Source organism: Solanum pennellii, chromosome 5 (genome assembly GCF_001406875.1).
Source record: "Solanum pennellii chromosome 5, SPENNV200".
Taxonomy (NCBI): domain Eukaryota; kingdom Viridiplantae; phylum Streptophyta; class Magnoliopsida; order Solanales; family Solanaceae; genus Solanum; species Solanum pennellii.
The window spans coordinates 50,688,393-50,700,924 of record NC_028641.1 but is presented as its reverse complement, the minus strand read 5'-3'; the positions used below and the strand labels follow the sequence as shown (position 1 = coordinate 50,700,924).

The following is a 12,532-nucleotide window of genomic DNA, read 5'->3' as shown; positions in this document are numbered from 1 at the left end:
TTAGAGTTAAAATAAAATAAAAAATCATTACGATCAAATAATAAAGAGAGGGAAGAAGAATTTGGCCTTTTGGGCCTACTTCTGTGTAGAAACATTGGGCCAAAAAAACTACTGACTTTGGAATATGGCCCAATATTGATTTATGTATATAAAACGTATACTATCTGTAAATCAGTGTATATAAGTCGGTTTTTAACTCTTCAAATCTGTAATTAACTTTAGCCCTATATTCCGTTTCCGCTTCTTGAATGATTAAATTGACTTGATAATAGATCTTAACTAAATGAAATGCAAAGATTAGAGTCCATTGGACTAGACGAATATCATATGTAAACAAAGTAAAGAAAAACGATTAATATAATAAAAGGAATATAACATTCAAGTTTATCAGCAAGAAATTTATTACTACTAGTAAATAAGGGAAGCTGAAAACAAAAACTTAACTTACTCTTAAATAAGGATAGCAACACATGTAACAAATACATCAATTAATCTAGCCACTACCAAGACAAGACAAATCAATTTTTCTTTTATAAAATAAAATACAATCCATTAGATGTAACACAAGATGGACAACAACCGTATCTTAGAGCTTTTGAAAATATGAGAAAATATGGACAATTAATGGAAAAGATGCACCCTCATATATTATAAAGGAATTGAGATTACGTGTTTCACTAAGTAGTCTAAAAATATAATTTCAACTTAAACACAGATTTTACTCAAACATTAAATTCAAATGGAAAAGAAGAAAATTCGATCTGAAGCTACTAAACTTACACTAGAACAGATCAAATGTTCACAAAACCAGACCTGTCAGATGTATAAAGAAAGAATTTAAACTAAACTTGAGCATAAATAAATTGATATATGAGTACCATATTAAAACTCCAATGACTACATGCAGATATGAAAACACAAGAAAATATCTGATTGAAAAATAATGGAACAAAGAAACGAAAAATAGATTCAAAAAAATTCACCCAGACATAATTAAACGAGAAGTTATAAATTCATATGACTTGTTATTCCCAGGAACCAGACTTAACAGGAAAAAAATCAACAATCAACCTTGTAAATAGATCTTTACAACTTTCATGTTTATACTTAAATGGCTACAAATTTCTATAAACTTAATAGGCTATCCATGAGAGATTTAGATAATAATGTTAAAGAAAGAATTAAACCAAACAGTAAATAATGACTAAAGATTTAACTAAAAATGAGACTATGATTGGAGAAACTAATGAAGACTAAATAAAATGCACCTCAAAACACAGTACTTTAGCAGAAAACAAAGGATACAACATTCATAATCTTCAAGTCATATTACAAGGTATGACAAGCTATAAATCAACACTTAAAATTTCAAAGAAAATGGTCGACAGGCAATAACAAAACTACACACACGATTTGCTCATTGTATTGAATGTTTGAAGGAATATCCTTGGATCTTTAGTGGAGAATTAAGTTGGGTTGTGTATTGTAATGGGTCGGCTTTTGATGGATATTGAATTGGCTAGGAATAGTTGGATTTTTGAGGCAAAAAAGACTTGAAAAAAAATCCAAGAATGTAGTTAATTTGACATAAGAAAAATAACCTTGTGAATTGCAATTTCGATCATATTGAGGCACTTAGTTGAATTCAGCCCAAAAAAATAAAATGAATCGTTATTAATCAATTAGTGAACTTCATAATTTTTAAAAATAAAATAATGAACATAATTATAAGTCATTTAATTTAAAATGTACACCATAACTTAAACTAATCTAATTTACAAAATATTTAATTAAATAAAATCCATTAGAGACGATTTTCTAATATTCATGAAAAAAACTCTAATTATATGCATAACAATATAAAACATATATATTATTTAAAGATTATAAAAAAAGTGACAAAATTATTCAAACTAACTCGCAAACTATTTCAATTTTATAAAAACTAATTATTTTAAATCGTATGAAATTGAAGAAGTTTGAGAATTATTTTTTATCCTGGAGGGCCTAAATTGGGTGTCAACATAGTCCATAGGAATTACGAATGGAAGGTCACAACCGTAGGATCAATTCGATTGTTATTTTTAAGAGTATTTGATTTCAAGTCCTAAAACTACCCCCCTTAACTTCATTCCCCTAATTTTCCAAATTCTCTCCTAGTTTGTTCTCCAAAATTCTCTCTCTAGACCAAGGAAGAAGAAGTGAGGGTTCTTCAAGTTCAAATCTCCTTTCTTCATCACTACTTACTACTTCAATTAAGGTATGCAGGGAAACCATCAAGGGTGTAACACCTTGCACATAAAGAGGGATAACAAGCAAGTCCACAACCCCAAAATGAACCATGGACCTTTCAGGAAATCCTAATCGGTTTGTTTAGGGTTCCACAACCTGTTTAAGGGAGGTATCCCAACTTTTTAGGGCTTAAGTCACCTGGATAGGACCCTAGAAGGACCATGGGGACTTATATGACCTGTTTAGGGGTCTTTACAGTCACCCTTCAACTTTTAAGTTAACATCAATTCGTTAAAATATGGGAATGATTTTTTATATGAATTAAGGTCACTAGAATCTCCTGACACAAAATTGAGTTGAAAACTTTCTATACAATTGAGTTTTATTATGAAATTTTACTTGGGTCAAATCCAAATAACCATATCTGTCAGTACATAAAGAATTAGATGGTCCATGACCAATAAAATTAAGCTCTACGAGTCCCCTTTTCAATTGCACAAAGTTTACCCCTTTTTGTGTATGGGGTAAAATGTTATGCTCGTTTTATTAAGGCCCTTTCAAACAGTCAAAGTTTCATAGATGACTATACGACCAGTGATGTATTTCACGGACTGTGGAGCCCTAAAAAATCCATGAAGCCTTCTTGTAGGGGAACTTCATCAGTTTTAAAGTTAGGTTCATTTTGGTCTTTCACCTGTGTGTTTGGTACCGAAACTACTTTGTTCATAAAGCATTTTAAGCATAAACCACGATGTTTTATATCTATTTATGGGCTTATAGCTGGTAACTAGTTCATTTGCGTTCATTAACACTTCATGTCTTTAGAGCAAGGTTCGAAAAGGAGAATAATCTAGGATTTTTAAGCGTTCTTTGAATTTCATCGATTTTCCAAGATTTGTTAAATATAATGCAGGAACTCGAGGTGCTATCCCTTATTTGTTAAATTAATATTAGGAACGATAAGATTTACTTCGCATTTAGTTATAAAAGCATCTTATGTAGATAAACTATTCAAGCACTTTAAAATAGTTGAGTGATAGTGCATGATACTGAGTGAATATGTGTAAATCAAAGTATTTGTAATTCCATAGTAAAAAAAAGTATGTTGTGGGGACACAATCTTTGTGTTTTAATAATGAACTTTACATCTTATCAAGTTTAATTATCTTGCAATCTCCGTTTTAGTTTATACATTATAAATTACAAATTGGCTATAAGTACCTAATAGCTGTTCCCATTGCAAAGTTTAAAAGTTTTCCCATATTTTCTGTGGACTGTATCAAAATTTTATTACTGTTCTTGCATGCTACCACATTACAAAATTTAAAGGTGTATCTTAATCATATGATCAACAATAAGATTGTTGTTGATATGATCCAATGTTGTACTACATATTTCTCATATGAGTTACTTAATCTTGATTTTATCATTTTACTGCTTCGCTATAAATAGAATACATATATATTCTTGAATTTAACTTGACAGAGATAAAAACGTAAGCTATAATGAAGATCAAATAGAGTAGGATCATAAGCCCAGGAATAGGTAAACATTTTCTGTGTCTAGGATAGACGCATACCTTTAAAACCCTACTTGATTATTAATGGAAATTGTAGAAGTATTTCCTTAATTATCAGATGCATAAGAGATATAGGCGTGATATGAACACAAATACCCAATTATCATATGCATAAGAGATATAGGAGTGATATGAACACAAATACCCAATTAGTTATTTTAGAGAATCATATTCATAAGATTCACCCCATAAATTAATAACTCAACAATTGCAAGACAGAAAAGGTCGATAATAAACATGATTACTATATATGTCATAACACTAAAAAAATTCTCACATTATGATTAATAAAACTCTCAAACCTTTGAAACGTATATCAATTATAAAAAGTTCACAGAACTCTTTCTACAAAAAAATTCCGAATTTCATTATATCTCTACAGTCATAAGTCTCAAGGAGTCTAACATCTAATTATTTATACTCACTATAATACATGTGTGATCACGTACACTAACATCTATATTAGATTGAACAAGTGTCATAGTCAAAGAAGTATCATAGTTAAGACACTTTGTACTCAAAAGAAATTGTACCAAAAAAAAGAATTTGTAACATGATGAAATATGTTTGCTCGAAAATTGTAATCATCTCCCGAGTCTCAACCCGAGACATTTCCAAAATAATATATGAACATACGAGAACTCATAAAATAAGAGAATTACTTTTCAAATACTCAAAATTAGAGATGAAAATGTTAATATTACAATAATTGTTGCAACAAATACTTACTAGTAAATAAGGGGAACCTTAATACATCAAACATAAGACACACAATTGTTATTCTTAGAACAAAAGAGAAACTCTTTTTAGAGTCGCTAGAAAATGGTGATTCTATCACCTATAGGTACTTGGGAAATTTGAAGCGTGTATCTGCCTCTAAAAACATATTAAATTCAATGATGTGATGCCTACTTAGTTTCATTGTTTCCATAACACACTCCTCGGGCATAGAAACTGTCCCAAACCACAATTTATTGTCATATAATATTATACAACCCACTTTCACTTATACTAAAATTCTCTCATGGTACTTTTGATAGCTAACTTAGTCTGCATCAATGAAAGGAAAACCAAAACTTCCACTATTGTTATTCTGCAATAGAATAACTAGTTTCGTTCAATCAAGTTTGATTTCAAAAGAATTTAAAGTAACTTTACTTTTTCTTAACTCATTCAAGAGTTCATCACCGGTTGATAATGCCGGAGACTGAATAAAATCAATTTTGTGTCAACATTAGCCATTTTAATAGCTGGCATTCCAATCTTGTATGTATATTGATCACGGTCTATAGTTATAATATGCATAATATTTACACACATAGATCAATCATGTTCTACACATAATTTTGACAATATATTATACACCAATTTTAGTTGTTGTGATGCACTATCCTAGCCATCATCAAGAATTGTAAGGGTAGTAAGGATTAATTGATACATAATGAACACTCAAATTTCAATTGTCTTTTTGGCTTTTGTTATTTTTAAGAGTAATGCGATTTATTGTCTAGCTTCCAGTGAAGTTGCCATTATACACCTGGAATACGCATATTATTTTCCTTATCAGAAATATCCACTTCTACTTCTAAATATCTCTAAAATTCCTTATTTCTTTAATGTATCTGAGCTATATATTTATTTATCCGAGACAGTATTTAATGTATACGAGCTACACATTATACATCCTATTTATTTTATAATGTATCTGAGCTAGTTTTTAATAAATCTGAGCTAGTTTCTAATGTATCCAAGCTATATATTATATATTCAGTTTATATGATAATGTATCTGAGATACTCTTTAATATATCCGAGCTATATATTATGTATCCAATTTGTGTTACTTTTAAAGGATTAATGTAATTACAAACTAAAGAGGGATAGATTGTAAATTCATATTAAAATTATGAGATCTATGTAAAATACACATATTTTATTGAATCATTTTGACTCACTCAATTGCCACCCTTACTATATACTATTCCCTTCGTTTAAAAAAAGACACCTAGTTTGATTTGAAACGTAGATTAATAAAAGAAAGAAGACTTTATAATCTTGTGGTTCTAAATTAATGTTATATCAAATGTATCAAAATACACTTTAATTTTGTGATGGTAAATATGTCACGTGGAAAAACAGAAGTTTAATTGTATTAAAAACAAAAACGGAAATGAATAATTCCTTTTGAAACAAACTAAATATAAATAATTAGACCATTATTTGTAAACAGAGGGAGTACATACTACTATTTTTGTTAGAATGAATTTTTCTATAAAAATTAGGTTTAAGTCATATGCGGCCCTTTAAAGTTTTCTGCCTATTTCAGTTAGACACCTTAACTTAGGTTAGTACCTATAGAACACTTTAAACTTTAACAAATTTGTACCTATTAAACTCAAAATGAAAATGTGGTTAAAGATAGATGTGTTTGTGTCTCAAATACATAATAATAAAATGATGACACGTGACAATTAGATAAAAAGGAATTTAAAAAAATAAGAAATTATTTTCAATCAACCCAGGCCCACCCCTACCCAACCCCCACCCTCTTCTTCTTCGTCTTCGTTGAAATCTTCTTCCATTTCAAAGCTTTTCACCATTTTAGATTTATAATTACTTAATACCATATCTAATAATAGAATAACGACTCCAACTGAAAAAGTAATTAGTTTATATTATTTTTATCAAAAAAATGGAACGTTACTAGAATATTTGAGATTTATATGCATATAATAAAAAATTTTTAAAAATGAAAAAGAAGATAGTGAAGAAGAACATACAACTGTTTCATTTTAATTTTTATTATTTTTTAAAAAAGTTTTAAGTGTATAAGTTGGAAAAGAAAAAGAAAAACATAAAAATATGATTTTTTTTATTTCTATACGTGGTCAAGGAGTGTGGTACACACTTTTTTGTCATGTCCTCATTTTGTGTCTAATAGGAATGATTTTGAATAAATAGGGTGTTCAGTAGGTACAAGCTCAAGTAGAAATGTCCAAGTGATATCTGTGGATAATTTCTAATGGTCATAAATCACATAAGCAAAAAAAATTACTATGAGAAAGTGAAAAACATAAGGTCTTATGTTGGGTTGGAAAATGAAATTTATTCTTTTAAAGAAGATATGTGACAAAAGTATTGGCCTATCTACTGTTTTTTAAGGGTAATGCTAAATGGCCAGAAATAAAAAACAATTATTATATTTTGTTAAACTTTAAAATATAATATCTTTTTTATATTTTCAAATGTATTAAAGTTAAAAGGATAATGTTGAAAAAGTTTAAATAACATAAGTAGAATATCATTATGACTAAATTTAGACCAAATTTTCTGGCCAAAAGAATTTTTCTATTTTTTAACAAAGTGGTTATGAAATATATGTTTTTGATTTAATCAAAAACTACTTTGAGGCTTTACTAAAAAAAATTGGATTGTCATGGGTTAAAGTGATATTTTTTATTGTGAACTATTGAAGTTTATGGCTAAAACGACATTAACAAGATTTTTGTCCGTGAGACCGTGTAGCCTTCTCATTCGAGTTGTCCACTCGGGAACCTTGTGTCTAATATGCCAAAATCTTACAAAACATAAGATAGATTGAAGCCACCCTTTACTTAAGTCATACATGCATATACCTTTGGTAGATCAAACCTGGGTATTGATTCCACATTTAAGAAGCCCACCCTTATGTCGACGGGTTTCACGTACGACCAAACGACCAAAGAGCATGTTTTGTGCAAAGTGATAATATAGTCAGATCCAATCCTAATTTTAGCATAGTGAGTTTGGAAATTATGCGTTCATTTTTTTTATTTGTAGGATGAATTTAGTCCTCAAGTGAAAAACTAGTAATTGCAAGAAGGTAGGGGTGCCTCCCTATACTATTCAAGGTTAACCTAGACAAACATGTGATTAGAGAATTGATTCTGTTTTGTTATCCAAACCGTGTTATATTCGCATTCAAAGACATTGAAATAACACCTATATTGGAGGAAATATATTATTTCACAAGTTTGAAGTATCGAGGAAAGTGTGAAATTATTCCACAGAGTCACTTAGGGAAGAAATTTCTTTGCTACTTAGTACTGAAAAATGAAACAAAACTTCAATTCTTCGAATATAATTGGGTTTCTCTTGATTATTTATATGAAAGGCATGGATGATCGAAATGTTACAATGTGTTCAAGAAAAAATTATCTTGAACTCAAATTCATTGGAAAGCTAGACGTCCTATAACGTTTATTGTGGCTTTACTAGAGACTTTAGTGTTTCCACGAGAACATGGTCATATTAGCAACTGCATATGTTCTTTGCCTCGTGTACTTTATGAAGGTGTTAATGTCAAAGAACTCACTCTAGTTCCCATGATTTTAGTAGTAATATTTCAAGCTATTGGGAAATGTCAAACTTATTTTACAAATGTGGGCAATGGAACATTTTCACAAGCGTTAAAATATTGATGACATATACTTTAGTAACAGAAATCATATTGACAGTTTTTACAACAGGATGAGAAGGTACTAATGACTTGTAACATCTCTTAACTCGTACTATCCTAGAATAAGCAAAGATGACTTGTAACATCTCTTAACTCGTACTATCCTAGAATAAGCAAAGAAACTAAAATTTTTCACTTTTGGAAAGAAAGAGGAAATTCTGAAAAACTTTCCAAGTTAAGAAAGTGAAATTTAGTCATTTTCAAACGGCAATAACTTCTACCGAAAGATTAGTTAATGTTAGTTCTTTATATGATTGGAAAGACCTTAGAAATATCTTTTCAAAGGAGACAAGTTTGCTCGATTTTTATATCCTATGAGTCAAATATGTCTTTCGGAAGTTGGTTTATTGAGATAAGGAAAGTCCAATACAGATTTAAGGAAGGGCAAACTAGTCTTTTTACGCATTTATTTCCTCATTCGTTTTTTGGATTTAATAGGGATAAAATAAGTTTAAGTTCTAACTAAAAAAGTTCTTCCACGCTTAGTGTTTGGGAAAAATAGAAGAGAAGAAGAAGGTAGGAAAATCAAGATTTCATCAAGAACGCCAAAGGATTTTGAGTGGAATTCGTCGGGTGATCCCTATAAAAGTATGTTAGCCCTTTCGTGCTGGGTTAATTCATCCGCACATCAATATTGTTTTGGTTAAGAAGTTTAGAATTTTATTTCATTACCAAAAGTGAGTTCTTGACAATCTCGGCGAGTCCCTTCATGCTTGAATGGATTGAACACCCTTTGATGTTGACCAGTAATTTGCGATATTGTTTTGGTTTTAGATCTGATGGTTGCATTAATGATCCTTGGGGTTTGGAGATGAAACCATGCAGGTTGAGGCATTTAGATCTAGAAAACGAGTTGTAAAATTCGTCAAACACCTGGGAAAGGCACATTCATGTCTAAGATACTTCAACCCTCTTTTTCTTACTCGACTTACTTGTAAATCTTCTAGAATTAAAGGTTCTTTAGCATAATAGATTTCCTTTTCAACCGATCGAGTCAAACTATAAACAGCGTGATTCCTAAGGTTTGAGGATATGTAGGCAGGCTCAATGTTGAATATTCAACTGTATTATGACATTTTTTCTTAAATCTTATTTTCGAGTAATCCGAGCTCTTCATTATTTGATATCGAGATAATTTTTAAACCTTTCAATAATCCTACTTTAAATTAAGCTGTCAAACTACAAGTGACCTTAATTCTAATATAGCTCGTGATATGTAGGAAACATGATACCGAGGTTTATCCATAACGCATAAAGTCAGTACCAAAATCCCTTTCCTAAAGATGAAGATATGCTCTATCAAAATTTGATTTTGTTTAATCAATTCAAGTCAAATGAGGTATAGCTGTTGACACATAATTTTGAACCTCCACATTATAAATTAATCATCGAGCTTCTTCAATTTCAAACGATTTAAAATAATTAGTTGTTTTTCAAAATTCCAAAATAAATAAATAATAAATACAGTTTGAATGTTTTGTCACATTTTTTAATGATTTTTTAAATAATTTATATGTTTAATATAATTAGGTACATAATTAATGTATTTTTGTGAATATTCAAAAATCATCTCAAAAAATATTTTATATTTTAAATATTTTTTTAGTGATGGTTGTAATTTTGAACTAATAAGTTTATGAAACTAAAAGTACTTTCAAGTTATTTTTAAAGTATTTTGTCATTTTGATTAATAAAAATGTATATTTTTAAAATCATATTATATTATAAATATTTGAAAATCATCACAATAGATTTTACACTTTAGTTAACTATTTTTATTAATTTACTGGAAGATATAGTTATAATGAGTTATTAATTTATAATGGATTTATCTATTTTATTTTTATTAAGGTTAAGAATCTCGTTAGTTAATTCTATTAATTTATTTTATTTATGTTTTATCTAATTTATTACTTAAATTCATATTAGCTTAATTTCTTAATCCCAATTGGCTATAATTGAAATTCAAATGGTTATTTTCCTTTTTACAAATTTCCAGCAGCCTAAACTAACAAATTCTCGTCCGTATTTAAATTTCCAGATTACTAGGCCCAAACCCATTCCAATATAACAACATTAAATAGTTGTATAGAATACTAGTACACAACTCGTGCATCTTGTTCTTCTTCACGCACAGTCACATCCGACGAGCTTGCAAACCCAGAATCACACGCAAAGAAACCAGTATCCTCATCAAACTACCTTGAAGAACCCATAACCCTAGAAACCTAATCAATCAAATCGTTGTTCCCTTTCCCCCTTTTAAAGAGATCTTCAAATCTCATTCAGTATTGGGCTTGGAAAGGTGGAAAGAAATTAAAAATTTCTCCAACTGATTTCCCCCTAAATCACCCCTTCATCCCCATAAATAGCCCTCTAATTTCAATGATAAAGAAAAAGGTTTTGAAATAGGATTTTACGAATTTTGAGTTTAGTTTTGAAGAGATAGTTGTTTTACACTTGAAATTTTGAAACGATTCTCTAATCTTAAGTTCCAAGAAGTTCGTCCCTTAGATTCTGCATGAGGATTCATTGTTTGTTGTTCGTATTTAAATTGAGGTGTGGAAAAGAAATCACTACTTTCAAGCTTGTCGCCCCAGTCACTACTATGAAAAAGGTATACTTCTTTATCTTATATTTATTTTCTTTACAATTTTAACCATAATTTGTTGTTTGGTATAATTGATTCGATTTGATACCTCCTTTTCTAGTATTTTAATCTTCTACTTTTAGTACAGGAGTATTTGTCTGTCTTTGTTTTGTTTTCTCATTAGCTCCAGTAGGAAATGATTTTCTCGTTCTCAGTGAACTATTAGCCATTAGTTCCTGACCATGACTAGAATGTGTATATTTTGAATTTTGAAAATTTTGTATGAAGTTATTGATACTCTCATTGATGCTTGATAATAAGATTTACTCATTCGGGATAGGCATCTGAATGTAACCTTTCAGGATGTTCCTTTAAATCTAATTCTTAATTTGTCATTTCGGTGCTGACTGAGTTTAATTATTTAAATCAACGTGTGACGATTTCCAAAGATACTTATCTGCTTTATTCCTCTGTTACTTAGTATATATTCATTAGGTGTTAATTGTTGTTTAAATGGTCCTTAGGTAATCATCGGTCATCATGAAGTTATCCTTTGATTGACTTTCTTTATTCGTTATGGAATTATATATTGGTCATGAAATTTTCTTAGTATTTGTTGGCTCCAAGTCATAATTTTACTTTCCTTATGATTATTACAAAATGTCAAGACAGTAGCTCTTCGATAATAATGTGTTTATTTGTTAAATTGTGGTGAAAGGCAAATTGTTTAAATGATTATCCTTAAATCTTATCAACCAATTTCTCAAAGAATTTGATTATTTACTTATCTTTATCTCCTTTGTTTTTTGATGCATGGATACTTTCCTCAAGACTCTTGGACTCCTCCTTTCTAATTTTCTTCATCGAGTCAGTGCCCCCATATATTCGGTACATGTTTTAGGTTCCAGAGATCCAACATGCTACTGGAAATTAGTTTAAAAGCCTAAGGAATGGGTTGTATACATAATGTAAATAATGTGTATACATTGATATATAGGTTGAGGTGCTCAATATATATATCAAAACTGCGGATATACAGGTCAAAAAATGAAAATACAAGTCTCGAAAGTTTAAAAACAAAGTTATATACACTGATATAGGGACAATATATGGTTGGTATACAAAAATCATAAATGGGCCAAGCCGCAGGAAATTTAGGCAGCTCTTTTTTAGAAGTTGTTCAAAGCCCATCTGATTTTTGGGAAGCCTACAATAGTGAGGACATGGAAATGGGGCCAAAGCCCAAGATCAGAACGACCCAAATCTTCCTCCCTAAATCTCTCTATTCGAATTTATTGACTTGTCTTATCCTTACTAGTTTATTTGCTAATTAATTTGAGGGTTAGCTCAATTGAATTTCCCAAAAGATGAACAATGTTCTTTTATGTAAATACATTTTAACTCTTTTTCGATCAACTCTCATACTTTAATTTTAACTTTTTTTGTCAAATTTCTTTTTTAATTGATTAGAAATTGTTTCATGCTTAAATTAACTAATTAAGCTCAAATTATTATTTAAAATGATTCATAAAAAATAATTCTAATTAAACTAGTTTTGTTAAGTCTTAATCATTTTCAATTTAATTCAATTCTTTCAATTAATATCCTCTTTTCTTAAAAACTAAAATTGTTCC

At 29.6% G+C, this 12,532-nt stretch overlaps 1 pseudogene; it reads right to left on the bottom strand.

Moving 5' to 3' along the window:
- Positions 1 to 4,626: 4,626 nt before the first annotated feature.
- On the bottom strand, positions 4,627 to 5,341 carry LOC107019561 (annotated as a pseudogene).
- Positions 5,342 to 12,532: the final 7,191 nt, after the last annotated feature.